We start from the raw sequence: 18213 nt of genomic DNA on the forward strand, positions 1-18213 counted from the left end.
ATTTATCAGAATTCACCAAGTTGGTGGCATAACCAAGACAACCAAAAACTCTTTAAAGTGAGAGAAGGTACCTTACCATAGAGTAACTCATAAGGAGAATGACCTTGCAAAATCTCAGTAGGAAGTGTGTTCAAGAGATAAACAACACCCTAGATACATTCACCCCAATACGTAGTAGAAATATGAGCCTGAAACTTCAGTGCTCTAGCCACATTCAAAATGTGTCTATGCTTTGTTTCAGCTATACCATTTTGTTGAGGAGTATAAACATAACTACTTTGATGAACAATATCATAACTATCAAACAAATCATGACACACGACGTTAAAAAATTCAGTGTCATTGTCTGATCTAACAATTTTCAAGACAACATCAAATTGAGTCTTTATTAAGCACAAAAAAGACTTCAATACAGTGATTACTTCACTCTTTATCTGCAACATATAAACCCAAGTGTATTTAGAGTAGTCACCAACAATTGTAAGGAAGAAGTGTTTCACATCATGAGTAGGTGTCATATAAGGACCCCAAACATCAAGATGAACCAGTTCTAAGGATCTCGTACTTCTAGAAATACTATGAGGAAAGACTAATCTACTTTGTTTAGCTAAAGGGCATATAGGAGAGACTTTAGTTGCAGCAACATCTAAGAGACTTTTCTGAACTATTCATAGCATGTGCATGGCCTGCAATGATGAGTGTCCTAATCTTTGATGCCATAGCTCAGTACATATTGACTTCTTAGCTGATACTGTGGATATCAATGCACCATTAATGAAGCAATCACCCTTAAAACCTTGCTTGACAATGTATAGACTTCTTTCCTCCCTACCAATCCCCCTCACTCCGCCACTGTAAAGATCCTGAAATATGCAGAAATCAGCAAAAAATGTGATAAAGTAGGATAAGCTCTTGGTTAGTTTGGAGACTGAAATCAAGTTATACTTGAAATTTGGAACATACAAGACATTATCCACAGTCATATACCCTAGAAAATAAGCAGATCCTATGTGCGTGATGTCAGAATTTCCTCCATTTGGCAAATAAACTTGTGGACTATTAGAGCATGAGAGTTTAATTATGTCCCTTAGCATGTTAATAGAGGATGTTATATGGTGTGTATCACCTGAGTCTATGATCCACTCTTTTGAACCAAATTCAGCAAATAATGAGGTAACAGTACCTGCTAGGTTGACGTGATGATCAGTTGGTTCCTTTTTCTCATTCATGAGGTCCTGAATCTGTCTATACTGTTCATCAGAGAACCTAGGACCATTCCTCCCATACAATTATTGTAGTTGTCTGTACTGTTCATCAGAAAAAACTTGTCCACTATGTCTAGTCTTCCCAGGACCATTAGAATCATTAACCTCAGCTCTTCTGTTGTCGTTCATAACATTGTTTGCTGCAAAGTTCCGCTTCTTCTCAAAATGCAAATTAAACAGCTTTATCAAATTGTTGGTGGTAAGGCTTCTTTTCAGTATTTGTTGGATATTTTTTCTTCTTATCTTCATCATCATGAGCCCTTGTAGGATCTTCAGATTGTCCAGGATGACCTATCAACCAGTAGCAATAATCTCGAACATATCCGCCTTTGCTGCACCAGTCACATTTGATAAAAGGCTTCTTACCTTTGTACGACTGATTCTTACTAAATTGCATAGGCAGTGGTTCTCCTTTGCTTGTCAAGGCTAGAAAAGGACAAGATCTTTGATTTTCATCCTCGTTTAACATAGCATAAGATTGATTCAATGAGTGTTCCATAGTTTTTAACAATAATTGGCGACGAACTTGTTCATAGGACTCATTCAACCCACTGAGAAACTAAAACAATCTCTGCCTCTATAAATGTTTGATATACTCTTTCGATTTGCTGCATTCACAACCAGGAGTAGGAACTAGGGCATAATATGCAGCCTAAAGTTCACTCAATTTAGTGAAATATATAGCAATAAAATCTATGCCCTTCGAGATCATAGCTATTTCCCTATGTAGTTGGAAAATTTGGACTCGGTTCACCGTTTCAAAATGCTCTTTTAGATCTTTCCACACCAGATGCGCACTAGATAAGTATACAATTCCACTAAGGAGAGAGGCAGAAACCGTGTTCATGATCCATGATAACACGATCGCATTACAAGTCTCCCAATTTTCATGCAATTCATCATAAATTGATCCTTCCAGCAGGTACCTATGACAAATATCAATTTTCTCAGCTTGTAGCACAATGGTCATAGATATATGCCACAAACCATAGTTTTCCGATCCCGTTAATTTTGTTAGGAGCCTTGGAGTAACTGGTAAAGTTGCTGTCAGATGACCATAAGGTCACGGGTTCAAGCCTAGAAAACAGCCTCTGGTAGAAATGCAAGGTAAGGCTGCGTACAATAGACCCTTGTGGTCGGGCCCTTTCCTGAACCCTGCGTATAGCGGGAGATTTAGTGCACCGAGCTACCCTTGATTTCGTCGGAATGAGTATCGATCCTGGGGTATTAGAGGGATGAACATACAACGGATGAGTGTTGTTGATTTTTTCAGCAACTGATTGAGGTTGTTGATCGGTAACTGTTTGTGATTGTGATTCCGACCCCAGTTGGAGAACATGATGAAGGCTACTGATGATTTACGTATGAGCTTGTGTGATCCAGTCACGATTACTCTGATATCATGTTAGCCTTAGCAATTTGAGCTACATCAATGGCGGAAATCTAACAGAGTAGCTCAGAGAGAAGAAAGGGATTTTGATATTTCATTCAGTCTATGAAGCATGAGTACAATGTAAGTATTTATAGACTACTCCAGCTCTGTCCAACTCATCCTTTAATTAGTTATTAATCTAACTAGCTTTGATCATCCACTAATCAATCATGACACACTAACTAATTGTGATAACTAACTAACTCTCATGAATATTCTTGAGTTGTAATAGTTTGATTTTTGTGGTCCCAAAACTTTATGTACATTCATAAATTTTTATATTAAGTGTTGATTTTATATTATAACGGGACATCATAGACTAGGTAGAGTGTTTGAATGAGTTGGAAAAGGTACCAATGATTAGAGAGAATTGTTGAGAATTGGAGTAGGTGTTGTTAGAGTCAATTTATTAGGAGTATAAAATGTTGTAACCTAAAATAGATCGAGTTATAGTAGAGAGTTTGGAAAATTATATTGGAGATAAGTTATGGTTTTTGTCTCTATTGAGCAAGAATTTTTTCATGTAAAAATTCTTGTATTGATATACTATTTGACACTTTACCTACTTACATAATTGATGAAGGAACTTGGTTCTTTCAGAATATAGGTGACAAAATAATAATACTAGTGATTATTATCTTCAGAACTCTTTGATTATGAGTATACATCTTCTTATACATACCCTCCCCCTTTTTTCTTCTTAGATTCTTACGTAAGATACTCCAATAAAACAACTCTAATCAATCGAACAACTAAAAGGATAAATGAATTGAAAAAAATTGTCATAAAATTATTATTTTCAATGTTCATAACTAGTAATAGTAACTATTACTCCATAAAATTCTATTTCTTACCATCCAAAAGAATTATACTCTTCCCAATATATACTAACACATTTCAAAAATTGGTTCTGGTGGGCTCAGTTCTCTTTTAGTTGAGTCTATTTATATGATTAAAAATAAGGAAAAACTACACAAGATAAATCTAATTGTGAAATTATTTATTCAAATTAGATCCAAACCAAACTATTTATCTTTAATGGACCCATGACTTAAACTATTTATCCTCTTACCCCACTTTCTTATTTCTTATTTCGCGCATGACGTCAGCATCACTGCTATGAATTAATCATATGTGATACTCTATCGGTATATTGATACCATATCGGTATCATATAGGAATGAACTTAATTCTCCGTGATACTCTATCAGTATATTGATATCCTATCGATATCATATAGGATCAGACTTACTCCGTCGATATATTGATACCCCATATTTTAAAATAAATCTATGCCATTTTAAAATAAAAAGAGGGTATGAAAGCAATAGGACATTTAAAGATAAATACTTTCCCTTTTTGGGATATAAGTGTTCTGTTCCCTAAAATTAAAGAGTTAAAATATAGAGTAAAAAATATCATTCACATCAAGATTGATTTTTTTGAGTGATTATGATTTTTATGTTAGTATGGTGAAAATTTTGTAAATTTTCTATTAGAAAAAATGATTACGTGACTTTAATTTTAAAAAAATTTCACAATTATGTTACCATTTATAAAACCCCTAGCTTATATAAGTTCTATCTTCGATAGAGGAAGGTGCTCCAAGGATCAAGCTAGATATAATATATCAGAGGTTAATTTGGTTGCTTTGGCTCTCCTCTTACTAACCAAGTTATCCTACAATGGGATATCAATTTATTTTGTATTGAGACTTACAATAAGCTTAGATATCTTTGTAGGACTTATAGTTTGTTTCTAATATTAAGCTTATTTCGAAAAATACTTTTGGTGAGAAGTAATTTATTTGACTAATAGTTGGTAACAACAATTAATGTTTGTCTAAGCTTTAGAAAAAATGTTTCTAAGTGTAATTTCATAAATTCTGTTAAAAAATATAGTTTTGGGGGAGAAACTACTTTTTTTCAGCCTTCTGCTTCTAATTTAAAAATAGTTTTTTTCCTCCTAAAAGATTGGTCAAAAAATATAACGACCTAGCCCGTCATTATTAAAAATATCTGCCGTAAAGATATAGGAATCTCATTCGTCATAAAACTAGGATCAATTTCTTGATATGCGAGTGCATTAGCTATGAATTACGGTCATACTATGCTCCTATCTCAAAGTTAAGTGGAAAGTATCTTTTCAATTTAGTTTCGGATTTGAATTTAAACTAGGGTCAACTTCAAATGACCATAACTCTCAGCCTATAAAGAATTAGGTGGCCCATGATCTATCAAATTAAAGGTCTGTGAGTGCTCTTTTCAATGCCACCAAATTTGCCTCATTTGTATTTTGGAGTAAATAATTATTCCCATTTTACTGAGAACTTTCCGTGCTGGGCCTCCAGAGAGGGATTTGGGCTGCCAGAGTGAGATCCAACGATCCAGAATATAAAAGACGCATCTTTTTATTATCTCATTCTTTTGCTAAGTGCTAAAATAGATGAGGGTTACCTTAGAAACCCCCAAGAAGCTGTTCTAGGCTTGGAGAGAAGGGGAGAAGAGATTCTTAATGCAAGGAAGGCTACAACCCACAGATTTTAGGCCATCTCCATGGATTCTCCTTCCGAAAGTCAGGAATTATGCTATAATCCTTCTACAATTGCTTGGAGCTCAGGTAGGTTATTAGTCCACATATATTTGTATGAACCAACTCTAGCTTTTCCTTCGCCTTCCAAAGACTTCCTTAAGGAAAGGATCGTCTATGCAATTTACCAAATTGACATGACTCACAAACATCTCGGCACATGTCAATTTTGGGTACATCAAGCACCATACCCTTGAATTGTATATACACCAATGAACTAAGGTTGTAATGGCCGAATCTTTTGTGCCAAAGTCAAGTATCACTCATTTCAACACTGAAAGAGCAACTTTCAGCAGAATAGCATGAAATTAGAAAGGAATTGCCAATCATGCTAATTTTAGACACTTCACAACCTTTAGGATCATAAATGACACATTTTTTATCCTTAAAAATAAGTGAGTAATTATTATGAAGTAACTCAGCAACACTCAACAAGTTTTGAGGTAAGCTTGGAACATAAAGAACATCATTTATGATTTTCATACCTTCATCGACAGGAAAATTTACGGACCCTTTACTTTGAGCTTGCACCAGTGCACTATTTCCAAGCTTTACTTTGGTCCTATCAGACCTGCCCAAGATAACAAATAGATTTTCATCAATTGCCATATGCCTTGTGCACGCACTATCGATATACCAATTGCATCGATCAACATGTGATGTGTGTGAAGCCATGAATACCTCCTCTATTTTTTTAACTTGGTGATCTTTCGCAAAATTTACTTATTGGAAAGACTGAACACTTTGAGTTTGTTTTTGCCTGCAATAATTCTCAATGTGCCCATATTTCTTACAATATCTGCATTGAATAGGGGACCTCTTGGACTTCTGCCAAAAATTCTTCTCCAAGTGGTTTGTCTTCTTACAAATACCACAAGGTGGAAATTTACCTCTCCTCGACGATTCACCTTGGTATCCACCAGATTTCACCTATCCAAAGTGGTCTAAAGAGACTTTTTTCTTCCTTTTATTGTTTGAATTCATGCCTTACTTGAAAGGCATCTTCGACTATCCCTTCGCTTCTCATGGTTATCCGTTGCTCTTGGATTTGCAATTTAGAGATCAACTTAGCTATTGAAAGAGTAGTCAAGTCACAAGACTCTTCAATAGCTGAGATTTTTGATTCAAACTTGTCTGAAAGGCTGACCATGATCTTCTCTACAACCTTCTGGTCTGAAAAGTTTTCACCAAGTATCCTTATTTAGTTCACAATATCCATCAGTTTGGAAGAGTATTCTTTCACACTATCCGAATCCTTCATCTTCAAGAGCTCAAACTGTCTCTTCAAAGCTAAGACCTTAACGGACTTAACTCTATTGCTGCCTTCAAACTTCTCCTTTAGCTTATCCCAGGCTTCTTTGGCTGTCTCACAAGCCATAATCCTTGTAAACATTACTTCAGTAAAGCTGGAATGTATACAAGTGAGAGCTCTTGGAGATTTAGTCACTAACTCATCATACTTTTTTATATCATTGAGAGTTGGATTGTCTCTCAATGAGTGGACAATAGGTTCTCCTCTCTCAATGACATCCCACAAGTTGAGAGCCTTCAAATAGGCCTTCATTTAAATGACCCAAATATGATAATTATCGCCAAAAAAAATCGGAGGACCCGTCGTTGGTTGATTTTCTGGTGTCATGTTTTCTAGAAAACAGATCCAAGAAAAAAATCTTAAAAAAAGATAAGCCAATCAATAAAAAAACAAATTCAGATCCCGTAAGAAATGGGCTCTGATACCATGTTACAATAAGGGGAAGAAGGATTAGAAAATAGAAAGTTAAAGCAGTGAATAAAATGTAGTTGTAAATTGCTACAAAACTGCAGGGAAGAAGAAGAGAAAACTGAATTTTTTTAAGTATTCTTCTTATTTCTAGATTGTTAATTACATAGGCTACACACATATATATAGTGTGTGTATGAGGACTACAAACCACAAAACAAACAGAAAAAAAACTCACACAATACATATGTGACCAACTAACCACCACATAGTTTTAAATAAAAGACTTGGTTACTACATAAAAATATCTACTAAGTAGGAGTTTCTTAGATAAATCTTAATTTCCTAACAGTTTGCTTGTGGAAGAAATTCTACACCTATATAAAAAATACTTTATTCCTTGTATTGCGAAGATGAGAAAGACGAAAAGTATATGTTGTAGATAAAAAAGAAGATTGTATATATTTAAAATTCAAATAAAGTGAAATAATATTTTTAAAAAAGTGAATAATATTCATGGCCAAACAGTGATCGCCCGTTTGGCCATGATAATTTTTCACTTTTTCCCAAAAAATTATTCCCTTTATTCCAAAAAAAATATTTGGCCATGAAAATTTAAATATAACTTGAAGTTGTATTTGTAATTTGAAAAACAATCAAAACCTTGTTTTCACATTTTTTATTTTTAATTTATTTTTTTTAAAAAAATTGCTAAATATTTTATTTTCACAAAAAAAAAACCTCATTTAAATTATATTCTATGTTCCAATAATATTTTATTCATTTTTTGTAAAAATACATTTAAATTCTAATTATTAACTGCAAAAGCTTTGCTCAAACACAACCAGTTTATTCCAACTTCAACATTAAAAATTTCAAATAAAGATATTTTCTTTTATTTTTCATGGACAAAAGCCAAAAATTCCAAATATAACTTGAAGTTGTATTTGGAATTTTGAAAACAACCAAAATTGTGTTCACTTTTACTTTTTAAAAATTTAATTTATTTTGTTTTCAAAAAAGTCCTAATTTTTTTATTTTTATTAAATAACCCCATTTAGATTGTATTTCATGTTTTTGTAACGACCTGTCCCCGTCATTATGGATAGACCAATGGGGAAGGTTTTTGGGCCAGAAATTTTGAGTAGTAACTTTGGAAAAATTTAGCCTAGGCCAAACTTGGACAAATTCTAAGTCAAGTGAGGTCTAGGGTGATCATGTGAATGACGGAAGGAAGGGGGGAGGGGGGGGCGAATCTATAATTTGAGAAGGTGGGGGGAGGGGTCGAATCTCTAATTTGAGTGGGTAAGCTGGTAGCCAAGACGATACAGAGCATTTACGGCTTTGCAAAATCATATTCGGGCAAGTAAAATCCCTGGAATTGGACTTGATGTGAAGGGTATATTTTAATGCGTCTTTGGGAGGGGATGTATTGTGAAATTGGGGTTTTGAGCTCAAACTCCGAGCTCTCTATTTCCGTGCAACCCATCAGTATAGGGTTATTCCCGCCAGATCGGGATGAGTCCCACCACAGCGAGACAGTCGTGACTTAAAGTTGAATGTTTGAAGGTTCCATGCAAGGACCTTTATATGAAGTTACATCATCTTGAAGTTATGGAACTATGATCTTGCTGAATATTATTTGAGATGGCAATGGTTAACTTATTTTGTATATATATGTGCTAATTTGTTGAGTTTACTTGTCTATGATATGCTTACTGGCTAACCGCATAATCCTACCAGTACACTATTATTTTGTGTACTGATACTGCACTTACTCTGTATTTTGTGGAGTATAGGGCATATTCAGTCAGCTACAGAGAGACCTCATTTAGAGGAGTGAGATTCGTTCGAGTTTAAGGGTGAGCTATTTCTTTCAAACTATCGGAGACTCTTCTTTGTTCTATGTCACACCTCGGGAGGGTACCCTAGACATGGCCGGCACTTAGAAACCATTTCTGACTCCCAAGCGAACCACTTGACCTGATCACACATCCAATCATTCTTTCAATCAGCAGAATACTTAAAATAAATAGGTAATTAAGTGGGCAAATCCCAATCAACAATCTATCTCGAAGAACAAAGGCTATGGGCCAACAAATCGAACTCCAATCTATGTCGTTAAATAGTTTGACAAGAAAAATTCAAGGAATTAAAATACTCAATCAACCCATCACTATCTAGTCTATGAAGCCTCTATCACTTCTATCTAATTGGTGCCAATGATAGGTTCATGGCTACCTCAAATCAAAATGAAAAAGACTAAACTCAATGCAAGAATAACATAAGTGGTGTCCTCCGAATGTAGGGGAGGACTCACCAATAAGCTGATTGTGAATAGATCCTCAATGGTACGCCTATTGATGATCTATTAAACCTGTCTCTTCATCATGAAACAATGTAGGTCCAAACGGACGTCAGTACGTGGAATGTACGAGTATGTAATATGACAGAATGAAACAATACCGGTTCAAATATCTCATGTCATAAAGATAAGAGATACTCAATCAAGGTGTCATAAGTCTAAAGTAAGAATACAATTTAGATAAGGACCAATCATATACCATCTAATCAAATCCAATCAGGTACAATATAGTTCAATCAAATCATATACAGTCCGATCCAATCCAATCATATATAATCCGATCCAATCCAATCATATACAATCAGTTCAATCCAATCATATACAATCCGATCCAATCCAATCATATACAATCCGATCCAATCTAATCATATACCATATGATCCAATCCAATCATATACCATCTAATTCAATCCAATCACATATCATCTAATCTAATCCAATCACATATCATCTAATCCAATCCAATCATATACAATCAACTCAACAATCAAGTCAAAGGACTCAACTCAATAGATATGCAAATTAGAATTTAACAATGTTTTACCATTCAACTCAATTATCTATAATCACAATCAAACCAATCATATCATGCACAATCCACTCAATTTGGGAGTTTCTCTAACCGACAACCATCACCATATAAGCAAGTGTTAGTACAATAAGCCGACGTTGTTGCCATATCCGTTCATACCTTGCTAGGGTAAGAACGAATCAACAATCATGGATCTATAACCTATTAAGTCCTATGATCATGTTAGGACAGTAATTTAGGAAACATCCGACTTTAACGGTCCAATCCTCTCCTACGTTTGGCGACGTAGTTATTGGTTTGAGTATGGACTATACTCTTACCCAATTCGGTGCTCGATACTCCTCCTAAGACTTAATATGCTCATATCTATCAAGTGAGTAAAATACTCAAAATACGCATTTAGTCTCTAAGGGCTTAATTTCAAATCAACTCATTTAGTCTCATTGGACTCTTTTCAAAACTCATTCAATCTGGTCTCATTGGACTTTCATTCACAATCAACTCATCTCAATCATCAAACTCTTCTTTTTGAATTTGATACCATCTCAACTCAATGAATGCTGAAAATATTAGATGCATTTAAAATATAATTTTAACTCCTCATCTCAAACTTAAAATAGACATTTTAATGTAAAAATGTTTAACTCTTTTATACTCAAAATACTCATATTCAAAAATAATAATTTAGAGACTTCTCAAACACAATTCCTGCTTAAACTCTTTTTAAATCCAAGATGAAAATAATCATTCTTTAAACTCAAAATAATGTATAAATAGTTTATGCAAAAATGTTCACAAATCATTTATTTAAAACTCCTTCTCAAACAATAATTTATACTCATATGACTCCAATCCATTTCACCTCAAACATCATCATCAACATACCTCTTCATCATTCTACCCATGTTAAATAACCACCATTCACATCATCATCAAACATCATCATTCACATCATTATCAAACATCTTACTCCAAAATTCTTATTTAATTATATATTCCATTTATAGAAACAAAAATGACATTCTAGCTCTAACCATGTTTCATTTCTTTTTTTATGCCATTCACATTCATAACTATCCCAATTCATTATTTTCATTCCAATTAATACATATACAAAAAAACCATCCATCTCAACCTCAAGACAAATTATGACCAAAAAGGAAATCTCATCTTGGTTTTCATGTAAATGAAACATGAATCCATACTCTCAACAAAACTCCATTCAAGAACACCATCAATACATATGAATTTATGTACAAAAATCATTTGTAGTCAATAATATGAAAGAAAACTATTTAGTAATTCAAATCATGAAAATCATCAATCAATTAATAGTATATAAAAAGTATTCTATAATTTAGGAAAAATTCAAGAAAACCTTCATAGAAGGTTCAAGCCTTTCACAATCTTCATCCAACACATCTATGGGGCATATGAAAGAACTCAATTCATATTTTGAGGTTAGCCTTACATACCTGACTTAAAGAACAACTCAAAGATTTGATGGCCTTACTTGAAAAACTTGAACTCTAGCCCTCCTTCTCTTCTCCAATTCTTTCCCTCAAGTTCTTGGGTGTTTTTGGAGAGAAAACCCTTAGAAATTCATGTATGGGGAGGAAATGGTGATAGCTAGGGTCGTGTTTTATATATAGGATGGGTGGGAAAGGTCCATAAAGGCCTTTTCTCCAAAAAAATATGCAAAACACATCCAAAAACCTACAATTGCAATAGTGGCGCATCGCGCCAAGGGACAAACTACTGAGGCTAGTTTTGGGCGCTATAGTGGCGTGGGCGCCACTGGAACCCCAAGCCTGAAATTCCTGCAGTGATAGTCTGTAGTAAAATGGTCATAACCTTTGATTCCGAATCTTTAAAAATGCAATCTTGGTGGCGTTGGAAAGATGACTCAAAGATATTTAATTTGATAGGTCATGAACCACCCAATTCATTATATTTTAAGAGATATGGTCATTTGAAGTTGACCCTTATATGAACTCATTCGGAAACTTAGATGGCAGAAATTCTTTGGACTTGGCTTGGTGTTAGAGATCCCTTATGATCCTAAAACACATCTAATACACTTAAAATACATAGGAATTGATCCTAGCTCATATATGAAATTACAAGTCATCGAGTTCGATCCTACACGCACAAGAAGAACGGTTCGAGTCTTGGCGGAAAAAAAAATGGGGTGTTACATTCTATTCCTTTTTTAGGACTAAGCTTTTTAAACACTGTTTAGTTTCATAACTACATTTTGGGAGTGTATTCCCTTTTCTTAGACTGATATTTTGTTAGAGTTTTGGTACACACGACTTTCAGTTCCTAGGATGTTTTTTATTTCAGCTTGTTATTTAGATTGTTCGTTTATCTTATGGGGAATCAATATTAATTCTTGATTTATTATTTCTTTTATAAATCTATAACTGTTATATCTCACAAATATGTTAGCTTGGATTGCGTAAATAGTTCTCGTACTAGTGGGTTGGTGTGGGTTCTAGTCACGGCGGACTAGGGTTATGAAAAAATTGATATCAGAGCCTAGGTTCATTGATTTCATTGTACCAAAATAAGTCTAGTAGAATCTTACAGAATGGTACGGAGATATTTGTAATTTTCTTCGAGGAGCTATGAAATTTTAGGAAAAGTTTTGTTATCTTCTTTTCTTCGTGTTATAATTCGATTCCAATTGGTATCTAGTATTCCAAATTGGTATCTAACCTTTTTCACTTTCTTACCTATAAATGGTTAACATATGCTATAATGGTGTATGGCTCATAGCTCTAGTGGAGCTAGAGGAAGAGCCCACTATTCGAGGGAGAGGTCGAGGTAGAGGCAGGAGAGGGAGATGCGGCAGGGGAAGGGGGAGAGTAGCACCTCCCAGAGTAGAGGTCTAGATTGAAAAGGTGCCGGTAGGTGAGGCCCTTCCCGCTCCCCATAATGAGTTAGAGGTAAATGTAAAAGTTGGAGAAGAAGAGGGGAATACTGAGTAGGAAGAAGACACCTAAACTAGGGCTGCTTGTATTTCCCCTCTAGACCCCATAATAGCTCAGCAGATCATGGCTTTCTTGAGTGGGTTGGCTGGAACTAAAGCCATTTTCACAGCACCAACTTTTGTTGCTCGTCTTGTTGCTACTGTAGATCAGCTAGCAGATGAGGTGGTAGGCACTGATGCTTTCTTTAGACCACTCATGTTTCCAGTGGTGACGTGTACTGAGCATGACATGCTCTCCAAGTTCCTAAAGCTCAAACCTCCAGTCTTCTATGGTACTGATAATGAAGATGCTTATGAGTTTATCCTTGATTGCTACAAGAGGTTGCATATACTAGGTATAATGCATCAGCATAAAGTAGAGTTTGTGACATTTTATCTGAAGATTGAGGCCAAACAGTGGTAGAGGGCTTATGTAGAATATCGTTTGTTAGTGTTTCCCCCATTCACTTGGGTTCAGTTTCATGCCATGTTCCTAGAAAAATATGTGCCCTATACTTTGAGGGACAGAAAGAAGGATGAGTTTATTGCACTGAAGCAGGGAGGGTTATCAGTGGGTGCTTATGAGGCCAAGTTTCATGCATTGTCCAAGTATGCTACTCAGCTGGTCACTATAGAAGAGGAGAGGATCAGGTTGTTTGTGAAGGGATTGAACCTCGAGTTGTAGGTACTATCCGTCTATATGATTTCATTAGGCATGAAGTTATGGACTTTATTTGGCTTTGAAGCCCAAGAGCGCAAATAATTTCCAAGGTTCCTATTCTAGAGGGTAAGGCAGGCCAATAGTTGCAGATCAGCCAATTCAGTCAGCTCTGCCCACTTCTACTGGCTATTTTTTAGGTACTCCATAGTAGCATCCCACCCATAAGGGTCAGGGAGCATCATTCCCAAGTAGCAGTCCATGTTTTGATTGCGAGTGTTTTAATTATAGAGAGCTGGGACATATACATAGGAGCGTCCTCACCCCCGTGAGACAGTTTTAACACCCCAGCAGACCAAAGTAGTAGTACTAGTAGCTGAGGGGAGAAATGGTAGAGGACGTCCATAAGGTGGGTGAGGAGGAAATCCAAGAAGCCGTGGTAGCCAAGGTAATAGTAGTACAGGTCGAGGAGCAGCTCAGCCAGGCAGGGAGGTAGCTTGTCAGGATGAGCGAACTCAGTTTTATGCATTTCCAGGCAAGACCGAGCCAGAGACTTCTGACATAGTTGTCACAGGTACTACTATTTTCTGTGATCGGATGGCTACTATTTTATTTGATCCGGGTTCCACTTATTCTTATATGTCTATAAAATATGTTTTGGAATTTGATGCACTTTGTGATATGCTAGATGCCCTTGTTCACGTTTCTACCCCTATTGGAGAGTCAGTCATAGTTACTCATGTGTATCATGCTTGCTCTGTGATGTTTATGGGATACCAAACTTGGGTTGACTTAGTGATTTTAGATATGACAGATTTTGATGTGATGTTAGGCATGACTTGGTTGTTCTTCTATTTTTCTTTTCTTAATTGTAATACAAAAACTATGGCTTTAGAGATCTCAGGAAAGGAAAGGTTAGAGTGAGAAAGGGTGTAGAAGCCTAAGCTAGCTAAGGTCATATCTTTTCTCCAGACTTGAAAAATGGTAGGGTAGTGTTGTTTGGACTATTTGTCCCATATTCAAAATGTGGATGTAAAGTATCCTTCTATTGAGCCTCTCCTAGTAGTGTGTGAATTTCCAGAAGTATTCCCTTCAGACTTGCTTGGTATGCCTCCTGACTGAGATATAGATTTCTATATTGACTTAGAGTCGGGTACTCATTTAATTTCCATTCCTCTCTACCGTATGGCTTCGAAAAAGTTGAGAGAGCTTAAGGCTCAGATCCAGGACCTTCTTAATAAGGAGTTCATTCATCCTAGTGCTCCATCTTAGGGTGCTCTGGTGTTGTTTGTTAAGAAAAAATAGTAGTATGAGAATGTGCATTGATTACTGACAACTGAATAAGGTGACCATAAAAAATAAATATCTTTTGCCTCGTATTGATGACCCTTTTGATCAATTGCAAGGTGCATCAGTCTTTTCAAATTGATATCAGCTCTAGATACCATTAATTAAAAATTAGACTAGAGGATATGACCAAGACTTCTTTTACAACCAGGTGTGGGCATTATGAATTTTTGGTGATATCCTTTGGGCTGACCAATGCACCTGCAACCTTCATGAGTTTGATGAATGAGGTGTTCAAGCCGTTCCTGGATTCGTTTGTGATAATATTTATAGATGATATATTGTTTTATTCAAAGAGTGAATAGGAACATGCAGACCATCTCCGAATTGTTTTAGGTGTTTTGAGAAGATAAAAGTTGTATGCAAAATTGTCTAAGTGTGAATTCTAGTAGCCTTTAGTTGCCTTTTTAGGCCATGTTGATTTAAGGGAAGGGGTAATGGTAGACCCGCAAAAGATTGAGGCAGTTAAAAACTGGGTTCGGCCTAGTTCTGTGATCAAGATTAAAAGTTTTATGGGACTAGCCAGTTATTATCGCCTGTTCATGAAGAACTTTGCTTCTATTGCGACTCACTTGACCAGACTGACTAAAAAAAGGTGCCATTCGAGGGGACTGGCAAGTGCAAAGAGAGCTTTCAAAAGCTTCCAATTTTGACCCTATCGGTCAAAGGTAAAGACTTTATTATTTATTGTTATGCTTCACATTCAAGTTTGGATGATGTGTTGATGCAGGATAAGAACGTTGTAACTTATGCTTTCGACAGTTAAAGGTATATGAGAAGAACTAGCCGACTCATAACTTGGAGTTAGAAGTGGTAGTATTTCCACTAAAAATCTAGAGGCATTATTAGTATAGAGTCAAGTGTTAGGTGTTTACCAATCACCGCAGCTTACAACATGTGTTCACCCAGAAGGACTTGAATTTGAGACAGTGAAGGTGGATGAAGTTGCTCAAAGACTATGATGTCACCATCTAATATCATTCAGGTAAGGCTAATGTGGTAGCGAACACGTTGAGCTGGAAACCGATTAGCATGGTAGTCTAGCCTGTTTGGGAATCCTTAGGCAGCCTCTGGCTAGAGAAATTCAGGCCTTGGAGCCTAGGTTCATGAGACTAGGCATCTTAGAGAAATGTGGGATAATGGCTGGTGTTGATCTAAGGCCCACTTTTATAGAAGAGACCAAGAACAAGCAGTTTAAGGATATTAACTTAAATAAAATTAGAGGGAAGGTGTTGATGAAAAAGGCTCAAGAATCAACACTTGATGCAAGTGGGGTGCTCCACTTTAGGGGAAGAATTTGTGTTCCCCAAATAGATGGCTTAATTCAGTAAATCCTATCTGAATCCCATGGTTCACGATACTTTATTCATCCGGGAGTAACTAAGATATATCAAGACTTGAAACATCGATATTGGTCATCGAGTATGAAGAAACACATAGTTGAATATGTAGTCAAGTATCAAAATTGCCAACAGGTAAAATATGAGCACTAAAGACCTGTTGGGTTGCTACAAAGAAGGCCCATTCCTAAATGGAAGCGGGAGATAATAGCCATGGGCATTGTGGTTGGACTTCTCAAGACTTTGGAAAAGTGTGAATCTATTTGGGTGGTGGTCGACCGGCTGATAAAGTCAGCACACTTTATTCGGGTTAGAGTGGACCATAATGCACAATAGTTTTCTCAAATTTGTGTGAAAGAGATAGTAAGGCTGTACGGGGTGCCCTTTCCTATCATTTCAGACCGAGGCACAAAATTCACTTCTAAAATTTGGGGAAGTTGCATAAAGACTTGGGCACTCAACTTACTTTCAGTACAACTTTGTATCCACAGACAGATGGACAGTCAAAAAGGACTATCCAAGTGTTGGAAGATATGTTGAGGGCATGTGTGATAGACTTTAAGGGACATTGGGATAAGTTCTTGCCTTTGTGTGAGTTCTCCTACAATAATAGCTATCACTCTAGCATCGATATGGCACTATTTAATTCTCTTTATAAGAGGGGATGCATGTCTCCCATAAGGTGGTTTGAAGCTGGAGAAGTGAAGCCATTGGGGGTAGACTTAGTGAGGGATGCTCAGGATAAGGTAAGAAACAATTAAGCTAAGCTTCTAGCAGCTCAAAGTCGTCAAAAAGAGTATGTTGACCGTAAGGTGAGGGATATCAAATTCAATCCTGGTAAGCAAGTGCTTCTAAAAGTGTCACCATTAAAAGGGTAATGAGGTTTAGTAAGGAGGGCAAACTTAATCCTCGCTATATTGGCCCTTTTAAATTTTTTGATTGTATGGGGTTTGGCGTATAGATTGGCCTTACCACCTAGCTTTTCTAGGGTATGCCCGGTGTTCCATGTATCAATTCTGTAGAAGTATCATGGGGATGGGGACTATATCATTAAATGAGACTCGGTGTTATTAGACAAGGAACTTCAGTATGAGGAAGAGCCAGTTGCAATCCTTGATCATGATATTCGAAAGTTGAGGACTAAAGAAATCAAGATGGTTAAAGTGCAATGGCAACATCATTCGGTGGAGGAAGCTACTTGGGAGACTAAAAAGGATATGCGAGACAAGTATCCTCAACTGTTCAATGAAACAGGTACTACTATATCTCTACTTTAGCTATGTTTTACCTAGTTAATAACTCGTGCCTGAGTGATGGATAAATTGATATCTATTATAATGACCTGTCCCAGTCATTATGGATAGGAAAATGGAGAAGTTTTTTTGGCCAGAAAATTTTGGGTAGTAATTTCAGAAAAATTTAGCCTATTTGAGTCAGGTGAGGCTTAGGATGATACAGAGAATTTACGGCTTTGTAGAATCACATACGGGCGAGTAAAACTCCTAGAATTGGACTTGGTATGAAGGGTATATTTTAATACATCTTTGGAAGGGAGTGTGTTGCGAAATGGGGGATTGCAACTCAAAATTCGAGCTCTCAGTTTCCATGCAACCAGACAGAGCGGGATTATTCCCACCAGAGTGGGACCTCCTAAGTGGGATGGGTTCTACCAGATCAGGACAGTCGTGACTTAAGTCAGAAAAAGCCCCAAAAATGGTCTTTTTCTGCAAAAATAATTTCTACAATGACAGGAGGCAACCTAGGGAGATTTTCATTAATTTTCCACGAATTTCCACGCTTAATGTATGGATTTTACTCCCTCTACTCATTATTTGATTCCTAGAATCTAGAAACTATGATTGCTAATCATTAGGGGAAGGTTTGAATTGAAACTAATGGTGGGAAATAGCCCTAGGGTGGGGTTAGGATCATGGATTTTTTTCTAGGATAGAGTTATGTTATAATTCTTGTGAATTAGGCTATTTCATTTA

General features: G+C 36.2%; 1 long non-coding RNA gene across 1 annotated transcript; it reads right to left on the reverse strand.

The window, feature by feature from the left end:
* Positions 1-358: 358 nt before the first annotated feature.
* Positions 359-3740, reverse strand: LOC129895445 (uncharacterized). Its single transcript, XR_008767776.1, has 2 exons — positions 1184-3740; positions 359-863 (listed from the first exon to the last, which is right to left on the reverse strand). It is a non-coding gene; the product is annotated as an uncharacterized LOC129895445 (long non-coding RNA).
* Between the last annotated feature and the right edge of the window lie 14473 nt (positions 3741-18213).

Source organism: Solanum dulcamara, chromosome 7 (assembly GCF_947179165.1).
Source record: "Solanum dulcamara chromosome 7, daSolDulc1.2, whole genome shotgun sequence".
Taxonomy (NCBI): domain Eukaryota; kingdom Viridiplantae; phylum Streptophyta; class Magnoliopsida; order Solanales; family Solanaceae; genus Solanum; species Solanum dulcamara.